Raw genomic sequence first — 23,071 nt, forward strand, 5'->3', positions numbered from 1 at the left:
CATGCACAAGGACCCCCAGGTCCCTCTGTACTGCAGCACTTTGCAATTTTTCTCCGTTTAAATTATAATTTGCTTTTCTATTTTTTCTTCAAAAGTGGATAACCTCATATTTTCCAACATTATACTCCACGTGCCAAATTATTGCCCACTCACTTAGCCTGTCTACATCACTTTGCAGATTTTTTGCGTCCTCACAATTTGCTTTCCCACCCATCTTTGTATCATCAGCAAACCTGGCCACATTACACTCGGTACCTTCATCCAAATCATTACTGTAAATTGGAAATAGTTGAGGTCCCAGCACCGATCCCTTTGGCACACCACTGTTTGCCAACTGGAAAATTACCCATTTATTCCGACTCTCTGTTTTCTGTTAGTTAGTCAATCCTCTATCCATGCTAATATATTACCCCCAACCCCGTGAACTTGTATCTTGTGCTGTAACCTTTTATGTGGCACCATATCAAATGGCTTCTGGAAATCTAAATACATCACATCCACTGCTTCCCACTTATCCACTCTGCTTGTTACATCCTCAGAGAATTCATGCAAATTTGTGAAACATGATTTCCCGTTCATAAAACCATGCTGACTCTGCTTGATTAAGCTATGCTTTTCCGAATGTCCCACTCCTGCTTCCTTAAAAATGGATTCCAGCATTTTCCCAATGACAGATGTTAGGCTAACTGGTTGATAGTTTCCTGCTTTTTGTCTGCCTCCTTTTTTAAATAGGGGCATTACATTTACGATTTTCCAATCCGCTGGGACCGCCCCAGAATCCAGGGTGTTTTAGTAGATTACAACCAATGCATCCACTATCTCTGCAGCCACTTCCCTTAAGACATGAGGATGTAAGGCATCAGGTCCAGGGGACTTGTCCGCCTTTAGTCCCACTATTTTACCGAGTACTACTTCTTTAGTGATAGTGATTGTATTAAGTTCCTCCCTCTCTATAGCCCCTTGATTATCCACTATTGGGATGTTTTTAGTGTCTTCTACCGTGAAGACCAATACAAAATATTTGTTCAATGTCTCTGCCATTTCCCTAATCCCCATTATTAATTCCCCAGTCTCATCCTCTTGGGGACCAACATTTAATTTAGCCACTCTTTTCCTTTTTATGCACCTGTAGAAACTCTTACTATCTGCTTTTCTATTCCTTTCTATTAATTTCATAATCTATCTTCCTCTATCATTTTTTTAGTCGTTCGTTGCTGGCTTTTAAAAGTTTCCAAATCCTCTGGCCTCCCAATAGTCTTGGCCACATTGTATGCCCTTGTTTTCAGTTTGATACGCTCCCTTATTTCCTTTGTTAGCCATGGATGGTTATCCATTCTCTTGCAGTCTTTCCTTCTCATTGGGATATATTTTTGTTGCGAGTTATGAAACATTTCCTTAAATGTCTGCCACTGCTCAACAACTGTCCCACACTTTAATCTATTTTCCCAGTCCACTTTAGCCAACCCTGCCCTCATACCTTTGTAGTCTCCTTTATTTAAGCTTAGGACACTGGTTTGAGATCCAACTTTTTCACCGTTCAACTGAATTTGAAATTCAACCATGTTATACTCATTCATTCCAAAAGGATCCTTCACTAGGGGATCATTTATTAATCCTGCCTCATTACACAGTACCAGATCCAAGATAGGCTGCTTCCTGGTTGGTTCCACAACGTACTATTCAAGGAAACTATCCCGGATACACTCCATGAACTCTTCCTCAAGGCTACCCTGGCCAATTTGCTTTGTCCAGTCAATATGAAGTTTAATATCGCCCATGATTATTGCCATTCCTTTAGTCCAAGCCTCCATTATTTCTTGATTTATACTCCGTCCAACAGCGTCGTGACTGTTAGGGGGTCTATAGACTATGCCCACCAGTGACTTTTCCCCTTATTATTCCTTTACTCCACCCAAACTGATTCAACATCTTGATCTTCTGAGACAATATCCTTTCTCACTAACACACTGATCTCATCCTTTATTAACAGTGCTACCCATCCTCCTTTTCCCTTCTGTCTGTCCTTCCGAATTGTCAAATACCCCTGAATATTCAGTTCCCAGTCCAGGTCACCTTGCATCCACATCTCTGTAATGTCAAATACCCCTGAATATTCAATTCCCAGTCCAGGTCACCTTGCATCCACATCTCTGTAATGGCTATCAGATCATACCCATTTGGATCTATTTGCGCCGTCAACTCATCTATTTTGTTATGAATGCTACGTGCATTCAGATAAAGAGCTTTTAAATTTGTTTTCCTGATTTGACCCCACTTTCTGAATCACCTTTATGTTTATACATTCTGTCCCTTCCTGCCACGCTCTGGTTTTCACTTCCCCCAGTGCTACCCTGATCTATTGCCTTCTCCTTATTCTTTGACTTCTTAATTTTCACTCCCCTAAATCCTCCCCTCCACTAATTAGTTTAAAGCCCTCTCTACAGCCCTCATTATTTGATTTGGCCCCAAGCTGCTCATACACCCCCAGCAGAACCTCTTTCTTTGCCCTAATCACAGTGGTATGGACGCCATTTTCTAAATCGCAGTTCGCATCATTTAAAAAGTTGCTTCAACTTCGGGGGAATTTGCATATACTCTGGAGGTCAATTGAGGTGATGTGAATATCTGAATAAACATCTTATCATACTGTGGACGATTGGAAATTACTTTCGGTGTCTTATTGGGGACATTTATTGTTTATGAACAATCGGTGTAATACTGATAGCTATTGGAATGGGGCCTATCATTTCTCAGCCTCTCTTGATGACCACGCACATGCTGCAGACTAGAGATGGCAGAAGGTACATTCGACAGCATTATGTGCCCAATGTAAGACGTGCCAGACTGATGAGGAGGACCAGACGATACACCCCCCGCACTTACAGTGAAAAGCGGTCTTACCTCAACTTCTCTGAAACCACCTGCCTTAGGATACTGTGCTGCCGCAAGGAGGTTATCAGTAAGATATACCAGCTCATCAAGGGGAGATCTGCAGCCTACCAGCACCATCAGGACCGCACTGTCTGTCGAGGCCAAGGTCACCGTGGTACTTTCGTTCTATGCGTCGGGTTCCTTTTAGGCCTCAGCTTGCGACATTTGCGCTATATCTCAGCATTCCACACATTGCTGCATTACATAGATCACTGAAGCCCTTTACGCACGCAGGGTGGACTTTATCAGCTTTCCTATGATCAGGGAGGCTCAGTCTGAGACGGCTTTAGGATTCTACCAAATTTCTAACTTCTCCAAGGTGCAGGGAGCAATAGACTGTATGCACATTGTGATGCAGGGACCTTTTCAGGATGCAGAGGTTTTCAGGTTTTCAGGCAAGGGATTCCATTCCCTGAATGTCCAACTCGTTGTCAACCACCAGCAAGTTATTATGACAGTGAATGCTAAATTTCCGGGCAGCATAGAAACATAGAAACATGGAAAATAGGTGCAGGAGTAGGCCATTCGGCCCTTTGAGCCTGCCCCACCATTCAATATGATCATGGTTGATCATGCCACTTCAGTACCCCATTCCTGCTTTTTCTCCATACCCTTTGATCCCTTTAGCCGTAAGGGCCACATCTAACTCCTTTTTGAAATTATCTAATGAATTGGCCTCAACAACTTTCTGTGGTAGAGAATTCCACAGGTTCACAATTCTCTGAGTGAAGAAGTTTCTCCTCACCTCGGTCCTAAATGGCTTACTCCTTATCCTTAGACTGTGACCCCTGGTTCTGGACATCGGGAACATTCTTTCTGCATCGAACCTGTCCAATCCCATCAGAATTTTATATGTTTCTATGAGATCCCCTCTCATTCTTCTAAACTCCAGTGAATAAAGGCCCAGTTGATCCAGTCTCTCCTCATATGACAGTCCAGCCATCCCTGGAATCAGTCTGGTGAACCTTCGCTGCACTCCCTCAATAGCAAGAATGTTCTTCCTCAGATTAGGAGGCCAAAACTGCACACAATACTCAAGGTGTGGTCTCACCAAGGCCCTGTACAATTCCAGTAAGATCTCCCTGCTCCTATACTCAAATCCTCTCGCTATGAAGGCCAACATGCCATTTGCTTTCTTTACTGCCTGCTATACCTGCATGCCAAGTTTCAATGACAGATGTACCATGACACCCAGGTCTCGTTGCACCTCCCCTTTTCCGAATCTGTCACCATGCAGATAATAATCTGCTTTCCTGTTTTTGCCACCAAAGTGGATAACCTCACACTTATCCACATTACACTGCATCTGCCATGCATTTTCCCACACAGCTAACCTGTCCAAGTCACCCTGCAGCCTCCTAGCATTCTCCTCACAGCTCGCACTGCCACCCAGCTTAGTGTCATCCATGATGCTCACATCCTGTGTGAGAGCGCTGGATCTGGCATGTTTACCACTCAGCCACAAGGTCAATGCTGGATGCTTGGTGACAAAGGATACGGTCTCGCCACCTGGCTGATGACCCCCGCTGCGTGACACCCACACCGAGGCCGAGAAGTGATACAATGAGAGCCACAGATCCACTCGCAATATTGTCAAGAAAACCATTGACGTGCTTAAGCAGCACTTTAGATGCCTGGACCACTCAGGAGGTGAGCTCCAATACCACCCTGAGCAGATAACTCAATTCGTGGTGGTGTGCTCCATGCTGCACAACTTGGTCAGGAGGGGACAAGAATTACCAGAAGGGACTGACGGTCCACCTCAGGAGAGAGATGAAGAGGAGGACGAGGAGGTGGATACTGACCTCGGGCCAGACAATCAGGCTGATGCTGAAACCATACCCCCACCACCCCCCCTCAAGACCGCAGGAAGGGTCCGTGGTGGCTACATAGCTGCAAGATTCCTACGTCAGCAGCTCATAAATGAGCGCTTTGCTTGAAAGAACATTGGTGGTATTTAAAAAGCTGCAACACTGCTGGGTGTGCAGGTCATACATGAATGGTGTGCATCACCTTGGTGAAAGTTAGAGTTTAAGTTTATTAAATTTAAGTGCAATTATATCCGTTCATGTTAAGGAATCATGAGTGTGTTCAGCTATCTGAGACAATGCACAACAAGGTTATGTTAAATAAAAAACATCTAATCTGACCATTTGTGTGAAATCATAAGTATATCTGTAAAAAACACCCCACTCCACACCCACCGCACCCCACAACAAATTTATCACATTTACATCATTACAATGATCCCCATTTCCCACAAAACAGAACAAAAAAGCAAACCAACAAGGTAGCCCCATCGCCCTGACCCTCCCACCAAATAGCAGCAACCTAAAAATATGCCGAAGATAACACCTGCGGCCATGTACCTCACTTTCCTTCCCAACCCCCCCTCGCTTCTCTTTCCCACCTCTACCCCTTCCCCTTCCCCTCCTGACTCCAAGCCGCCTGGCCGAGGAGCTCCTCAGGTGATGCTTCATTGGGGAGGATGACAGCAGAACCGCTACTTGGATGGATACGGGAGAGAACGGGCCCAAGGTGGGAATGTGCTCTGAGCCAGAAGCAAGATGTTGCTCCTGGCTCTCATGTGTCATTGGCAATGGGGGTGCGGCACCTTGGGGTGCAGTGCCACGCTCCAGGACCACTGGGAGCTCTCTGCCACCAGTGTTCCTGGCTACCAGCTGCAGGGCCTCCTCGATCCCTTCCATGTTATATCTTATTTGTTGGACAAAAACCCGGTGCCAACTATGTTCTTGTTGCTTAGTAGGCTTTTTGCTGCTGGTGAATCTCCCTCCTGCCTCCCACAACAGACAAACAAGCACACACCACACTCACACACGCTTTCAGTCCTTCTCAGCTACCTCTCTCTCTCTCTGTCTCCACATCTGCGCATCTAATGATGACCTCTGACCTCCTGAATCGTGGGAAACGAGCGTTGCCATGCTATTGCTAAGGATGGTCACACTTTACGGCAGAAGGTCAGAGAGATGTCATGCTAACGCCCAGTTCAGATCGCTCATGGTGACGCCCATTTTTTTTAATGGGGTTTGAAAATGGCTGATAATCTGCATTTTTGGGCCATATGCCCAAAAATGTAAAATCTAGCCCCAGGAAACTTACTGAAATACAACTGTGGGACTCTCGAGGAAATTAAAGCAATCATTGATTAATGTTTAACCAGTTTGAGGTTGTCAAAGGTTCACAATAGAACAGCCAATGGTAACATGGGAAGGGTAGCATAGGGTAATGTTACTGGTCCATTAATCCAGAGGCCTGGACTAATGATCTGGAGACATGAGTTCACAATCCCACCATGATAGCTGGGGAATTTAAATTCAGAGAATTAAATAAATTGGAGTAAGAAGCTGGTATCAGTAATCGTGACCATGTAACTACCGGATTGTCATAAAAACCCATCTGGCTCACTAATGTCTTTTAGGGAAGGAAATCTGCTGTCCTTACCCGGTCTGGCCTATATGTAATTCTTGACCCACAGCAATGTGGTTGAGTCTTAACTGTCCTTAAATGGCCCAACAAGACATTCGTTGCATCAAATCGCTACGACGCACCACATGGACTGCAGCGGTTTCAGAAGGCAGCCCACCAGCACTTTCTCAAGGACAATGAGGGATGGGCAATAAATGCCGGCTTTACCAGCGACGCCCATATCCTGTAAATGGGAAAATAAAAATACAACACAACCAGCAAGACACAACTCGTCAAAATAAGATAAAAGAAAAAAGTGAATAAAGAAATAGGAACAGTCCAAGAGTTTCAATTAACCACACAACAGGCTTGTGTGGAGGTTTTCACCAATCGGGTTATTTTGGGGGAATTGGGATGAGAGGTGTGAATAACTGAGGCTCACTCAGCAAAGCAAGTTCGTTGATCTCCAACATCTCCTGTCCTTACACTGCATGGGCTGAGTCTGTTTCTGGCACCTTCATTCTTTCTCTTCTCTTTATGGAAAGTACAAAGTGCCAGCAACAGTCTCACTTTCCCTCGAGTCTGATTATCTGACCTTTGGGACTCTGTCTACTCTTTAACAGGGTGTGGTATCGGAGAAATAAATAGCGTGACTGTGGGACTCTATCAAGTCCTTTAACAGGGTGTAGTATCGGAGAAATAAATAGCGTGACTGCTTCCCTCTCTCCTCCCAGTGCAGGTCCAACACTGAAGCAGCATTGTCACTGGATCGAGGTGTTGTGTCAATAGCAGCATCCACTTCACTGATAGACTCTCTACAGGGAACCACTGCAGGTAAGGACAAGAAATGGGACAAAACATGATTACATTTAGCCAAATAATGAGGGTGAATTGTACACAACAGGTTTGACCTGAACGACAGCTAATGGTTACTGACAGAAGCAGCTGTGGAGACTGAGGGAGACACTTCACTTGCCGATTGTTTCCTGAAATATGGGCCATGGATAGTTTAAAATCAGGTGGGACCATGTGCACCAAAACCTGCCTGGATCACCCAGCACTCCCAGCCTGGTGTCTGTTTAAACAAATGCAATGGTGGTCCTGTACCTGTTATAGGACACCAATTGCAACTAGCCCCCTCATAGCAGCAATGACATGGCAAAATGGATAAATTCAGAGATTAGAGAGGTTTGTAGCAACATCAGAATTGTTTGAATGGGAAACTTTATTCTTCATAAAGATTGGGAAGAGCAGAGTAGCTCAAGTCAGAAATGTAGTGAATTTCTTGAGTGCATTGAAGATAGTTTCCTGGAGCAATATGTTTGAGAACCAAGATAAGGCCAGGCTGTACTCGGTTTAGTAATGAGGAATGAGCCAGACTTAGTTAATAATCTAACAGCAAGGGAAGATTTACCCAACAGTGATTGTGATATGGTCGCATTCAATGTTAGATTGAAAGGGGAAACATAACACGACTCTAGACTTTGGTACGGCTAACTTTAACACGATGGGACAGAGACTGACCACAGCAAACTGGTCAAACTGTAATCAGGTAAAACTACTGATGAGGTGTTCAGGAAAGAATTTAGCTTCATCCAGAACCAGTAAATATCCCAAAGGGGCAAGAGCTCTACTGATCAAATAAAACAGCCGTGCTCAACAAAGTGGTGAGAGATAATATAAAATTAAATGAAAGAGCATAAACAAGTGCAGAGAATAGGGTCGATCAAGGGGTCTGGGAGAGAGATAAAGAACAGCAAAGGAAGATTATAAAAGATAATCAGAGCTGCAAAAAGGAATGCAGAAAGAAACTTGCCAGGGATATTAAGATTAACACAAAGTTTTAATAATTATATTAGATGGAAAAAGGTAGTCAGGGGTAGTGTGGGCCTTTAGAGACAATGTGGTAATATTACAAATGAAGAGAAGGAAATAGCAGACTTGTTGAACAATGACTTTGTGTCAGACTTCACAGTATAGGAAGAGGATAATATTCCTGTCATTCCAGGGAAACTAATAATGAATCACGGACTGGAACTCACTAAAGTTAACCGAAGCAAGAAAACAGTATTAGAAACAATAATGGCACTGAAGACTGACCAATCCCCAGGACCTGGTGGTTTCCAGCCCAGAGTTTTAAAAGAGGGAGGTGAACAATTTACAGATGCTTTAGTCATAAACGTTCAAAGTTCTCTCGATTCAGGAATTATTCCTTTAGATTGGAAAATTGCAAATGTAACTCCATCATTTAGAAAGGTGTGAGAGAGAAACCAGGAAATTATAGACCGTTAGTCTAACATTTGTTGTGGGACAGCTATTGGAATCGATAATTAAGGCCAGAGTGACTGAGCACTTGGAGAAATTTGAGCTGATTTAGGGAGAGTCAGTGTGGATATGTAAAGGGAGAGTCAGTGTGGATATGTAAAGGGGGAGTCAGTGTGGATATGTAAAGGGAGAGCCAGTGTGGATATGCAAAGGGAGAGAGTCAGTGTGGATATGTAAAAGGGGAGAGTCAGTGTGGATATGTAAAGGGGGAGAGTCAGTGTGGATATGTAAAGGGAGAGTCAGTGTGGATATGTAAAGGGGGAGAGTCAGTGTGGATATGTAAAGGTGAGAGTCAGTGTGGATATGTAAAGGGAGAGTCAGTGTGGATATGTAAAGGGAGAGTCAGTGTGAATATGTAAAGGGGGGGAGTCAGTGTGTATATGTAAAGGGGGAGTCAGTGTGGATATGTAAAGGGGGGGAGTCAGTGTGGATATGTATAGGGGGAGTCAGTGTGGATATGTAAAGTGGGAGTCAGTGTGGATATGTAACGGGGGAGTCAGTATGGATATGTAAAAGGTGTAGTCAGTGTGGATACATAAAGGGGGAGAGTCAGTGTGGATATGTAAAGGGGGAGTCAGTGTGGATACGTAAAGGGGGAGTCAGTGTGGATATTTAAAGGGGAAGTCAGTGTGGATATGTAAAGGGTAGCCTGGAGGAGGAATTCATAGAATGCATACGCAATTGTTTCTTAGAACAGTATGTAACAGAACCTACAAGGGAGCAAGCCATCTTAGATCTGGTCCTGTGTAATGAGACAGGAAAAATAAACGATATCCTCGTAAAAGATCCTCTCAGAATTAGTGATCACAATATGGTTGAATTTGTAATACAGATTGAGGATGAGGAAGTTGTGTCAGAAACGAGCGTACTATGCTTAAACAAAGGGGACTACAGTGGGATGAGGGCAGAATTGGCTAAAGTAGACTGGAAACAAAGACTAAACGGTGGCACAATTGAGGAACAGTGGAGGACTTTTAAGGAGCTCTTTCATAGTGCGCAACAAAAATATATTCCAGTGATAAAGAAGGGCGGCAAGAGAAAGGATAACCAGCCGTGGATAACCAAGGAAATAAAGGAGAGTATCAAATCAAAGACCAATGCGTAAAAGGTGGCCAAGGTTAGTGGGAAACTAGAGGATTAGGAAAATTTTAAGCAACAGCAAAGAATGACTAAAAAAGCAATAAAGAAAGAGAAGATAGATTACGAAAGTAAACTTGCGCAAAACATAAAAACAGATAGTAAAAGCTTTTACAGATATATAAAACTGAAAAGAGTGACTAAAGTAAATGTTGGTCCCTTAGAAGATGAGAAGGGGGATTTAATAATGGGAAATGTGGAAATGGCTGAGACCTTAAACAATTATTTTGCTTCAGTGTTCACAGTGGAAGACACAAAAACCATGCCAAAAATTGCAGGGCACAGGAATGTGGGAAAGGAGGACCTTGAGACAATCACTATCACTAGGTGGGTAGTGCTGGACAGGCTAATGGGACTCAAGGTAGACAAGTCCCCTGGTCCTGATGAAATGCATCCCAGGGTATTAAAAGGGATGGCGGAAGTTATAGCAGATGCATTCGTTATAATCTATCAAAATTCTCTGGACTCTGGGGAGGTACCAGCGGATTGGAAAACAGCTAATGTAACGCCTCTGTTTAAAAAAGGGGGCAGGCAAAAGGCAGGTAACTATAGGCCGATTAGTTTAACATCTGTAGTGGGGAAAATGCTTGAAACTATCATTAAGGAAGAAATAGCGGGACATCTAGATAGGAATAGTGCAATCAAGCAGACACAGCATGGATTCATGAAGGGGAACTAATTTACTAGAATTCTTTGAGGATATAACGAGCATGGTGGATAGAGGTGTACCGATGGATGTGGTGTATTTAGATTTCCAAAAGGCATTCGATAAGGTGCCACACAAAAGGTTATTGCAGAAGATAGAGGTTCGCGGCATCAAAGGAAATGTATTAGCATGGATAGTGAATTGGCTGGCGAACAGAAAGCAGAGAATCGGGATAAATAGGTCCTTTTCATGTTGGAAATCGGTGGTTAGTGGTGTTCCACAGGGATCGGTGCTGGGACCACAACTGTTTACAATATACATAGATGACCTGGAAGAGGGGACAGAGTGTAGTGCAACAAAATTTGCAGATGACACGAAGATTAGTGGGAAAGCGGGTTGTGTAGAGGACTCAGAGAGGCTGCAAGGAGATTTGGATTGGTTAAGCGTATGGGCTAAGGTTTGGCAGATGAAATACAATGTTGGAAAGTGTGAGGTCATCCACCTTGGGACAAAAAACAGTAAAAGGGAGTATTATTTGAATGGGGAGAAATTACAACATGCTGAGGTGCAGAAGGACATGGGGGTCCTTGTGCATGAATCCCAAAAGGTTAGTTTGCAGGTGCAACAGGTAATCAGGAAGGCGAATGGAATGTTGGCCTTCATTGCGAAAGGGATGGAGTACAAAAGCAGGGAGGTCCTGCTGCAACTGTTTAACGGGGATATAAGGGAAAACTTCTTCACTGAGGATATTGATTGTCTGGAACTCACTGCCTGAAAGGGTGGTAGAGGCAGAAACCCTCACCACATTTAAAAATTACTTGGATGTGCACTTGAAGTGCCATAACCCACAGGGCTACAGACCAAGAGCTGGAAAGTGGGATTAGGCTGGATAGTTCTGTTGGCTGGCGCGGACACGATGGGCCGAATGGCCTCCTTCCGTCTTGTAAATTTCTATGATTCTATGATTTATCCTGATGTGCCTGTCACCACATCTCCATCACTCTGCCTTCCCAAGCCTACACCTGCACCTCAGTCCTCACACCACATACCTTCCAAGTCCACCCATCCCCCTCTCTCTCGATGTATATACTCACTTCCCCATCTGAATCACCACCACTCATCCTCATCCTAACCCAATCATACCAAGTAACACCAGAAGGAGGCCATTGGCACTCCACTCCCTCATAGTCACCCTCTAAAGATGTAACCCGTCAGGTCCTTACATTCATTTCATCACTCGCACTCAAATTTTTCTTCTCCATCCTTTCAGGAGAAAAGAGCCCAGAAAAATAGGGAGAAAGAGGGTGATCTTGGAGGGGCAGCAACAAATGCATGAAGCTCTGTCGTATTTTTCAGCCGTGAAGTCTTCAAATGTTCAGAGAATGGAGGAGTCCATCTCCAAAGTGAGCACCAGCATCTCACAGGCGATGGTGACCATGTGCTGTTCCATGAAAGGATGGCTACCTGCATGGAGTAGAAAATGCACCACTCACATGAGCACAAGGTAGCTGTGAACAACAGATGGCAGGAACTTATAGACCTCTTCTCCAGGAGGGATGTAAACGTAGACTTGGGTCTTCATCGCCCCACTGCTGTGCAGCAAGGTGCTCTCCAGCTCCTTGCTAGCAGGGAAGTGCGGGTGGTCCATGAGAGGGATGATGGTGAAAGAGGACATGGAAATTGGGGCTCCTCTCAAAGCATTCCCACTTCTGTTGTGGGGTGTTGTGGGGTGGGGGTACTTAGTACAGCATGTGGCAGTGATGTGACTGCATTGGGCCAAGTTCAGTAAATCTGGCCATGATGAGGCCAACCCCGGCCTCTCAAGCACCAATATGCGTCGCTGCTGGTGCCATCAGCACCTTAGGACGAGGAGACGGAAGACGAGGAGGAGGAACCTAAGAGGCTATGTGCTGTGTGCCATGCTCCTCCTGCAGTTCCAATCCTCGCTGCTGCGCTATGTTGTGCAGTGCCCAGCAGACGACGATGATTCTGGAGATCCTGGCTGGGCTGGTGTGTACTGAAGGACTCCTCCAGATCTATCGAGGCATCAGAAGTGCATCTTCAGCGTGGCTATTGCTTGCTCTATGGCACATCTGGTGGACATGTGGCTGTCTTTATAACCCTCCCCAGGGGTGTCATGTGCCACATCTTCAGTGGATAGCCCTTGTCTCCAAGCAGCCAGCTGGTAAGTGTGTTTGGAGGTATGAAGAGCTCAGGGAAGGTGGACTGGCCCAGCATGCAAGTGTCATGTCAGCTGCCAGGGAATCTGACCCACACATGCATAATCATCGTTTTATGGTTGCAGACAAGCTGCACATTGAGGGAGTGGAAGCTTTTGCGGTTAACAGATATTCCTGGGTGATGATGGGGTGCCCTGATGGCCATGTGTGCAGTCGATGATGCCCTGCACCAGCGGGAATCCAGCCAGAGCTGTAAAGTCGAGCGCCCGCTCAGTAACACTGGCTCCATCAGTGGCACAGTGTATATAACTGGCTGCCTTGTTAAACAGGGTATCAGTGACCTGGGTGATGCAGCTGTGGGCGGCCAACAGCAAGATCCTGCAAATGTCTGCTGCAGATCCCTGGAAGGAGCCTGAGGAGAAGAAGTTGAGGGGGTTGGTGACTTTGACAGTTACTGGCAATGAGTGTCCACCTCTGGGCAGCATGTCTTGTTCCAGCAAGTTACAAATGTCTGCGACATCCTGGCATGATAGCCTGAGCCTCCTGCTACTCAGTCATGTCTAGGAAGCTTATCCTCTGCCTGTATATCCTGTGTTGGGGGTATCGCCTGTGGCACAGTGCAACCATGTGGTTCCTTCCCCCCCACCCCCCACTCCCCTGTGGAGTATCCGGACCTTGAGCAGAAGGCTGGTGTTGTGGCTGCTGCTGTTGTGGCTGGTGTTGTGGCTGGTGGGGATCGTATTGGTCGGATTCAGAGGACCAAGGTGAGACAGTATAAGCAGCACCCATGCTGATGTAGTAGATGGCAGGTAAAGTGGAGATCAGAGGGCCAATCCCTCAGTGTCGTGATAGTGAGTAGCAATGTGGTGAGAGAGACTTCCGAGGTCTGCAAGCTGTGGCCCAGATGGAGTGAGCAAGAGCCTTTCCATGAGGCAAGTAATGAGGTGTAATATTGGGGTATTAATGGGCTTCTCCCAGTGGTCAATGAATGAACTCACCAATGACCACTGAGCTTCCACCTCCCCTTCACAGGCGAGACCCCCCACCTCCATGAATCCTGTGCTCCTGCAGTAAAACTTAAAGCTGCCGTTAAAGTCACTCTCCAGGGTCTCTCAACAAGAAGTTAATGATTTTAAAGAAGTTGCCGCCTCTGTCGATCGGGTCCGTGTCGCGCCCTCACAGCCGCGGGAGGTAAATGAGCAATGGGGCGGAATGATGGCTTGTTCCCGATGCACTCGCTATTTCCAGGATTTTTACCGTCGATCCATCCCACAATCTACACACTTGGCATCAGGAAAATTCCAGCCCTTGTTTTCAAATCGCTCCATCGCCTCATACCTCCCTACCTCTATAACCGCCTCCAGCCCTGCATCCCTCCGAAATTTCTACACTCCTCCAAATCTGGTCTCTTGTGCAGTTCCCACTTTAATCACCCACCATCGGTGGCCGTGCCTTCAGCTGCTTTGTCCCTAGGCTCTGGAATTGCCTCCCTGAACATCTCCGCCTCTCTACCTCTTCCTCCTCCTGTAAGATGCTCCTTCAAACCTACCTCTTTGACCAAGCTTTTGGTCACTTGTCCTAATAGCTCCTCATGTAGCTAAAGGCGATATATAAATGCAAGTTATTGTTGTTGCTGTATCTCCATAACCAATGAGATTTGTGATTGGGAAATAAGCAGAGAAAGGACTGAGAATGAGAGTGAATTAAATGCCATGAATTCAATGTCAAAGCAGGTACAGTAAGAGAAATAGAGAAAGATTGGATTAAAAGAGAGAGACAGATCGGAAATGTCAGGATTTATTTTTTAAATTTAAGATTTGACATTTTTAAAATCTCTCCAAAAGATTTTTGGTGCCAGCAAACGCCTGGTGAGATGAGGCGGGGTATGAATTATTAAGCTGCTTTATTTCTCAATCTGCAGAGCAACAGTTATAGAATCGAAGAAATTATATTTTTATTTCAATCCGTGCAATAATATAAAATAATGAACACGCTATGCTTTCCCATATTCCGTGAGTCACCTTACTTGGCTTAAAGAACAGTTCGGCATTGCACCCATCACACTGAGCAGCCTCTGCTCCACTACTTCTGGTTTCAAAGTGCTGCCACCCTGCTGGTTTCTGTATCTCCCTCCTTCACCTCTCATTGTTCACACTCAGATCAAAGATCCACACACAGTGGGTGTCAGGTGCTCATTAATTATTGAGACAAGCTAATGAATTGCGTGTTGTTCATAGTTTTTGTAAAAATCAATTCATATATTGACCACCTTCCATCTAAACTTAAAATAATATACTTCACTGTGAAAGGAAACAAGATTAAAATTCACTTTTCTTTCAGTCCCACTCCTATCAGAGCACTGCCACCAATGGAAGTCACTGTATACTTCAGGTGGGGCCTATTAACCGTTCAGCAATTCCTGCCCCTGCAGTCTACCTTTGTCACCACTGCCTTAACTCCTTCTCTCCGACCTTCTCTGAACAGCCTCCAATGCAAGTATATCCTTCTTTAAATACGGAGACCAAAACTATACGCAGTACTCTCGGTGTGGCCTCACCAATAACCTATACTGTTGTAGCAGGACTTCTCTGCTTTTATACTCCATCCTCCTTGCAATTAAAGCCCTTCCTGTTTACTTGCTCTACCTGCATGTTAACTTTTTGTGTTTGATGCACAAGGACCCCCAGGTCACTCTGTACTGCAACACTTTGCAATTTTTCTCCATTTAAATTATAATCTGATTTTCTATTTTTTCTGCCAAATTGGATAATCTCACATTTTCCCAGATTATACTCCAGCTGATAAATGTTTGCCCACTCACTTAGCCTGTCTATATCCCTTTGCAGATTTTTTTGTATCCTCCTCACAATTTGCTTTCCCACCAATCTTCGTATTATCAGAAAACTTGGTTACATTACACTCGGTCCCTTCATCCAAGTCATTAATATAGATTGTAAATAGTTGAGGCCCCAGCACCGATCCCTGCGGCACCCCACTAGTCACTGTTTGCCAACCGAAAAATGATCATTTTTCCCGACTCTCTGTTTTCTATTCGTTAGTCAATCCTCAATCCATGCAAATATATTACCCCCAACACCCAACTTTTATCTTGTGCAATAATCTTTTCTGTGGCACCCGATCAAATGGCTTCTGGAAATCCAAATACACCACATCCACTGTTTGCCCCTTATCCACCTTGTTCGTTACATCCTCAAATAACTCCAGCAAATTTGTCAAACATGATTTCCCTTTCATAAAAGCAGGCTGACTCTGCTTGAATGAATTATACTTTTCCAAATGTCCTACTATTGCTTCCTTAATAATGGACTCCAGCCCCCGGACCGGACTGGGTCTGACCCGCGCTCCCCCCCGACCCGAACCGACCTCCCTCCTCCACCCTTGTCCCCGACCTGACCCGTGCTCCCGACCGCCACCCCCCCTGCCCCGAACCAGCCCTGACCCCCGCTCCTGAATCCGACCCGCGCTCCCGACCCCCGCTCCCGACCACAGACCCGACCCGACCCAATGCCACCTACCTGTAAGTCTGGTGCTGGGGACGGGCCCTGCACGAAGTCTTGGGCCCGGCCGCCGGGCCCTGCCTGTTCAGCACCCCCTCACCCCCCCCGCCGTTCAGTCGCCCCCCCCGTTCAGCCTCCTCGCCTCTCCTTCTCACCCCCTTCTTCTCACCTTCTCCTTTCCCCCTTCTCCCCCCTTCCCCCCCTTCCCCTCCATCCCCCTTCTGCCCCCTTCCCTCTCTCCCCCTCTGCCTCCCTCCGTCCCCTCCCCCTCTCTCCCTCTACCCCGCTCCTCCCCCTCTCCTCACTGTCTGAAACACAGACACTGACAGACAGAGAGTGAGAGACACACACAGACAGACAGAGAGATAGAGACACTGACAGAGACACACTGGGTGGAGGGTGGGGGCATCCCAGCATGCTGTTGGAGGGCTCCCGGTGCTGCAGTTGGTGAGTAGAAAATGTTTTATTTATTGATTTAAAAAAAAAATTATTTCTTATTAATTTTTTTTGATTGATTTATTGGTTGATTTATTGATGTTTTTATCATTTATTATTGATGATGGCTCATTATTTGTAAAACTGAAGTGTTTAATGTTTGTAAACTGCCCTTTAAACTGCCCCCCCCCATTCCCTACGCCTGATTTTCTAAAGTGCAGACAAGGTTTTTTCGAGCGTAGAAAAATCTTCACTTACTCCATTCTAAGTTAGTTTGGAGTAAGTTTTCACTGCCGAAACTTTGAAAACAGGCGTAAGTGGCCGGACACGACTACTTTTGAAAAAAAATTCTGTTCCAAAGTGAAACTGTTCTGACTGACTACAACTGGAGCAAACTAAATGCCGAGAATTTGAATTTCTAAGATACTCCGTTCTACAACAGTTGCTCCAAAAAATCAGGAGCAACTGAGGCCGAAACTTGGGCCCATAGTTTCCTGCTTTTTGTCTGTCTCCATTTTTAAATTGGGGTGTTACATTTGCGGTTTTCCAATCCACTGGGACATCCCAGAATCCAGGGAATTTTGGTAGATTACAACCAATACATCCATTATCTCTGCAGCCACTTCTTTAAAGACCCTAGGATTCAAACCATCAGATCCAGGGGACTTGTCCGCTTTTAATCCCATTATTTTACCGAGTACTACTTCTTTAGTGATTGTATTAAGTTCCTCCCTCCTTGGAACCCCTTGATGTTACACAGAAACATAGAAAAAGGTGCAGGAGTAGGCCATTTGGACCTTTGAGCCTGCACCACCATTCAATAGATCATGGCTGATCATTCACCTCAGTACCCCTTTCCTGCTTTCTCTCCATTCCACTTGATCCCTTTAGCCGTAAGGGCTATATCTAACTCCCTCTTGAATATATCCAATTAACTGGCATCAACAACTCTCTGCGGTCGGGAATTCCACTGGTTAACAACTCTCTGCGTGAAGAAGTTTCTCCTCATCTCAGGCCTAAATGGCTTACCACTTATTCTTAGACTGTGTCCCCTTGTTCTGGACTTCCCCAACATTGGGAACATTCTTCCTGCATCGAACCTGTCCAGTCCCATCAGAATTTTATATGTTTCTATGAGATCGCCTCTCATCCTTCTAAACTCCAGTCAATACAGGCCCAGTCGATCCACTCTCTCATCATATGTCCTGCCTTCCCGGGAATCAGTCTGGTGAACCTTCGCTGCACTCCCTCAATAGCAAGAACGTCCTTCCTCAGATTAGGAGACCAAAACTGAACACAATATTCCAGGTGAGGCCTCACCAAGGACCAGTAAAACTGCAGTAAGACCTCCCTGCTCCTATACACAAATTTCCGAGCCAAGAAGGCCAAAATGCCATTTGCCTTCTTCACCGCCTGCTGTACCTGCATGCCAACTTTCAATGACTGATGTACCATGACACCCAGGTCTCGTTGCACCTCCCCTTTTCCTAATCTGCTACCATTCAGATAATATTCTGCCTTCGTGTTTTTGCCCCCAAAGTAGATAACCTCACATTTATCCACATTATACTGCATCTGCCATGCATTTGCCTACTCACCTAACTGTCCAAATCACCCTGCAGCCTCTTAGCGTTCTCCTCACAGCTCACACCGCCACCCAGCTTAGTGTCATCCACAAACGTGGAGATAATACACTCAATTCCTTCATCTAAATCATGAATGAATATTGTAAATAGCTGGGGTCCCAGCACTGAGCCCTGCAGCACCCCACTAGTCACTGCCTGCCATTCTGAAAAGGACCTGTTCATCCCGACTCTTTGCCAACCAGTTCTCTATCCACGTCAGTACATTACCACCAATACCATGTGCCTTAATTTTGCACACTGATCTCTTGTGTGGGACCTTGTCAAAAGCTTTTTGAAAGTCCAAATACACCACATCCACTGGTTCTCCCCTGTCCACTCTACTAGTTACATCCTCAAAAAATTCTAGAAGATTTGTCAAGCATGATTTCCCTTTCATAAATCCATGCTGACTTGGACCAATCCTGTCACTGCTTTCCAAATGCACTGCTATTTTATCTTTAGTAATTGATTCCAACATTTTCCCAACTATTGAGATGTTTTTAGTGTCTTCTACTGTGAAGACCGATACAAAATATTTGTTCAACATCTCTGCCATTTCCCTGTTTCCCATTATTAATTCCCCAGTCTCATCCTCCAGGGGACCAACATTTACTTTAGCCACTCTTTTCCTTTTTATTTATCTGTAGAAACCCTTACTATCTGTTTTTATATTTCATGCTAGTTTACTTTTATGCTCTATCTTCCCTCTCTTTATTATTTTTTTGTCATTCTCTGCTGGCTTTTAAAAGTTTCCCAATCCTCTGGCCTCCCACTAGTCTTGGCCATATTGTATGCCTTTGTTTTCAATTTGATACCATCCCTTATTTCCTTAGTTAGTCACGGATGGTTATCCCTTCTCTTACAGCCTTTTCTTCTCATTGGGACATATTTTTGTTGCGAGTTATGAAATATCTCCTTAAATATCTGCCACTGCTCATCAACCGTCCCATTCTTCAGTTTATTTCTCCAGTCCACTTTAGCCAACTCTGCCCTCATACCTTTGTAGTCTCCTTTATTTAAGCTTTGGACACTGATTTGAGATCCAAATTTCTCATCCTCCAACTGAATTTGAAATTCAACCATGTTATGGTCATTTATTCCTAGAGGATCCTTTACTGCAAAATCATTTATTAATCCTGTCTCATTACACAGTACCAGATCTAAGATAGCCTGCTCCCTGGTTGTTTCTGCAACATACTATTTGAAGGAAACTATCCCGGATACACTGTATGAACTCTTCCTTAAGGCTACCCTGGCCAACTTGTTTCGTCCAATTAATGTGAAGGCTAAAATCTCCCATCATTATTGCCGTTCCTTTTTCAGAAGACTCCATTATTTCTTGATTTATACTCCATCCAACAGTGTAGCTACTGTTAGGGGGCCTATAGATTGCGCCCACCAATGACTTTTTCCCCTTATTATTCCTTATTTCCAACCAAACTGATTCAACATTTTGATTTTCTAAGCCATTATCATTTCTCACTAACGCACTGATCTCATCCTTTATTAACAGATCTATCCCACTCCTTTTCATTTCTGTCAGAGTCTGAATTGTAAAATACCCCTGAATATTTAGTTCCCAGCCTTGGTCGCTTTGCAACCACATCTCTGTAATGGCTGTCAAATCATACCTATTTGTGCCGTCAACTCATCTATTTTGTCATGAATGCTGTGTGCATTCGGATAAACAGCTTTTACATTTATTTTTTTCACCCTTTTTTCCTGCTTTGACCTCACTTTCTGATTCACCTTTTATGGCTTTGCCGAACTCAGGCGATGTTAGAGTTTCACTGAGGTGGTGGCGGGTCACATGCTGTGGGATGGAGTTCAGAACACTCAAGTCAAAGGCAGAATCTTGATTGAGGAGATCTTCGAAGTGCTTCTTCCATCGAGCCCGAACAGCCTCGGTGTCCTTGATGAGTGTTTCTCCATTCTTTGCCAGGAGTGGGGTGGGGCCTTGGGAGTTTGGACTGTAGGTGGCCTTGACTGCAGCAAAGAATCCTCGTATATCGTGACTTTAACCAGTTATTGTATCTCCATCCACCACCTGTTCTTTAGGTCCCGAGTTTTTTGTTGGACCTGAACCTTGAGCCATCTGTAATGTTGTTTTGCAACTCCCGAGTTGGGCTGTTGCTTGAAGCTCAGAAATGCTTTGCGCTTGCGAAATATTAGTTCTTCGATCTCCTGATCATTTTCCTCAAACCATTCCTGATGGTTTCTGGTTGAGTGACCAAGTGTCTCTTCACAGGCACTGGTTATAGAGGCCTGGAGGGCAGACCAAGCGCTATGGGGATTCAGCATCTCAGGGTCATCAAGGCACGCCAGATGTAGTCACTGAGGCATATGAAAGCATGGGCCTTACGCTTAACATCTGTAACACAAAAGTCCCCCATCAGCCTGTCACCGCCGCACAGCACTGCCCTCCAGTCATCAAGATCCACGGCGCCGCCCTGGACAACGTGGACCATTTCCCATATCTCAGGAGTCTCTTAGCAACAAAGGCAGACATTGATGCGGAGATTCAGCATCGTCTCTAGTGCGCCAGCGCAGCCTTCGACCGTCTGAGGAAAAGAGTGTTTGAAGAACAGGCCCTCAAATCTACCACCAAACTCATGGTCTACAGGGCTGTAGTAATACCCACTCTCCTGTATGGATCTGAGATATAGACGATGTATAGAAGGCACCTTAAGTCGCTGGAGATATATCACCAACGATGTCTCCGCAAGATCCTGCAAATCTCCTGAGAGGACGGGTACACCAACATCAGTGTCCTCGACCAGGCTAACATCCCCAGTATTGAAGCACTGACCACGCGCGATCAGCTTTGCTGGGCAGGCCACATAGTATGCATGCCAGATACGAGACTCCCTCAGCAAATGCTTTATGCGGAGCTCCTTCATGGTAAACGAGCCAAAGGAGGACAGCGGAAACATTATAAGGACACCCTCAAAGCCTCCCTGGTAAAGTGCGACATCATCACTGACACCAGGGAGACCCTGGCCGCAGACCGCCCGAGTAGGAGAAAGTCGATCCGGGGGGCCGTTGAGCTATTCGAGTCTCAACGCAAAGTGCAAGAGGCCAAGCGCAGGCAGCAGAAGGAACGCCCTAATGACCCCCTCCCTCGACGAATGTCTGTCCCACCTGCGACACGGTCTGTGGCTCTCGTATTGGACTGTTCATCCATCAAAGAACTCACTTTGGGAGTGGAAGCAAGTCTTCCTCGATTCCAAGGGTCTGCCTATGATGATGATTCACCTTTATGTTTATACATTCTGTCCCTTCCTGTCATGCTCTGGTTTTCATTTCCCCCAGTGCTCTATTGCCTTCTCCTTATTCTTTGACTTCTTAAATTCTTGTTCAGCTAAACCACCTCCCCCCCCCCCCCCCGCCCCCAACGAATTAGTTTAAAGCCCTCTCTACAGCCCTAGTGATTTGATTTGCCAGGACCCCAGTCCCAGCACGGTCTAAGTGGAGTCCGTCCCAATGAAACAGTTCCTTCTTACCCCAGTACTGGTGCCAGTGCCCCAGGAACCAAAACCCATTTCTCCCACACCAGTCTTTGAGCCACGTGTTTAACTCTCTGATCATATTCACCCTTTGCAAATTTGCTCGTGGCTCAGATAGTAATCCAGAGATTATTACCTTTGTGGTTCTGCTTTTTAAATTTGGCCCCTAGCTGCTCAGCAGAACTTCTTTCTTTGTCCTCCTATGTTGTTGGTACCCATGTGGACCACGACAACTGGATCTTCCTCCTCCCACTCCAAGTTCCTCTCCTGCCCAGAGGAGATATCCTTAGCTCTGACACCGGGCAGACAACACAGCCTTCGGGACTCACGCTCTCGGCTGCAGAGAACAGTATCTATCCCCCTTATTATACTGTCCTCTATTATTACAACGTTTCTTTTTCCTTCCCCAACTTGAATGGCCCCCTGTACAACGGTGCTGTGGTCAGTTTGCTTATCCTCCCTGCAGTCCCTGCTCTTGTCCACACAGGGAGCAAGAATCTCGTACCTGTTGGACAAGAGCAAGGGCTGAGGCTCCTCCATCACTACCTCCTGAGTCCCCATACCTTCCTCACTCATAGTCACACCCTCCTGTCCCTGACCACGGATCGAATTCGAACTAATTAATCTAAGGGGTGTGACTGCCTCCTGGAACACAGTGTCCAGGTAACTCTCCCCCACCTGATGTATCACAGTGTTTGCAGCTCGGACTCCAGCTCATCAACGCGGAGCCGAAGTTCCTCGAGCTGCAGACACTTGCTGCAGATGTGGTCGACGTGGACCTCAATGGGGGCAACCAGCTCCCAGATGTAACAACAGAAACACGTCGCCTGTCCTGCCATCTCTAATGTATTTAGTTAATTAAGTTTTCAAGTTTTGTTTTTTATCCCAGCTTGTAATTCAAACCAATGCCCCAGAAAAGAGAGAAAAACTCACCAAACAATCTCTTCCCTTCTTTCCTGTGACGTCACCCTTTGATTTTAGTTCTTTCTACTTCTTGTCTTCAGGTCAGTTGGTATTTGGGCTGCAACATCCAACAACATGCCAACGCGTCAGTGCTCTTTGCTCCTACATGACAGTGCTAATAATAATCACCTGATTGACAGTCAGCACTATATACCTGCACTGTCCTGTTTGACTCTAATCTTCCTGAATAACAAACATTCAGTCCACATTCTATTTTGATACAACAAACTGCAAAGTGAACACAAGATATTCAATGCCAGGAGTACCTGTATAGCACATGCCCCAGGAGCACGGAGAGCAGGAATGAAGGATGGGGTTAGAGGGATCAGTGATGTTACAGGATGACAAGGTCCTTTTTTTACAGCTCAGTGCATCTTTC

This window comes from Pristiophorus japonicus, chromosome 6, assembly GCF_044704955.1.
Source record: "Pristiophorus japonicus isolate sPriJap1 chromosome 6, sPriJap1.hap1, whole genome shotgun sequence".
NCBI lineage: Eukaryota > Metazoa > Chordata > Chondrichthyes > Pristiophoridae > Pristiophorus > Pristiophorus japonicus.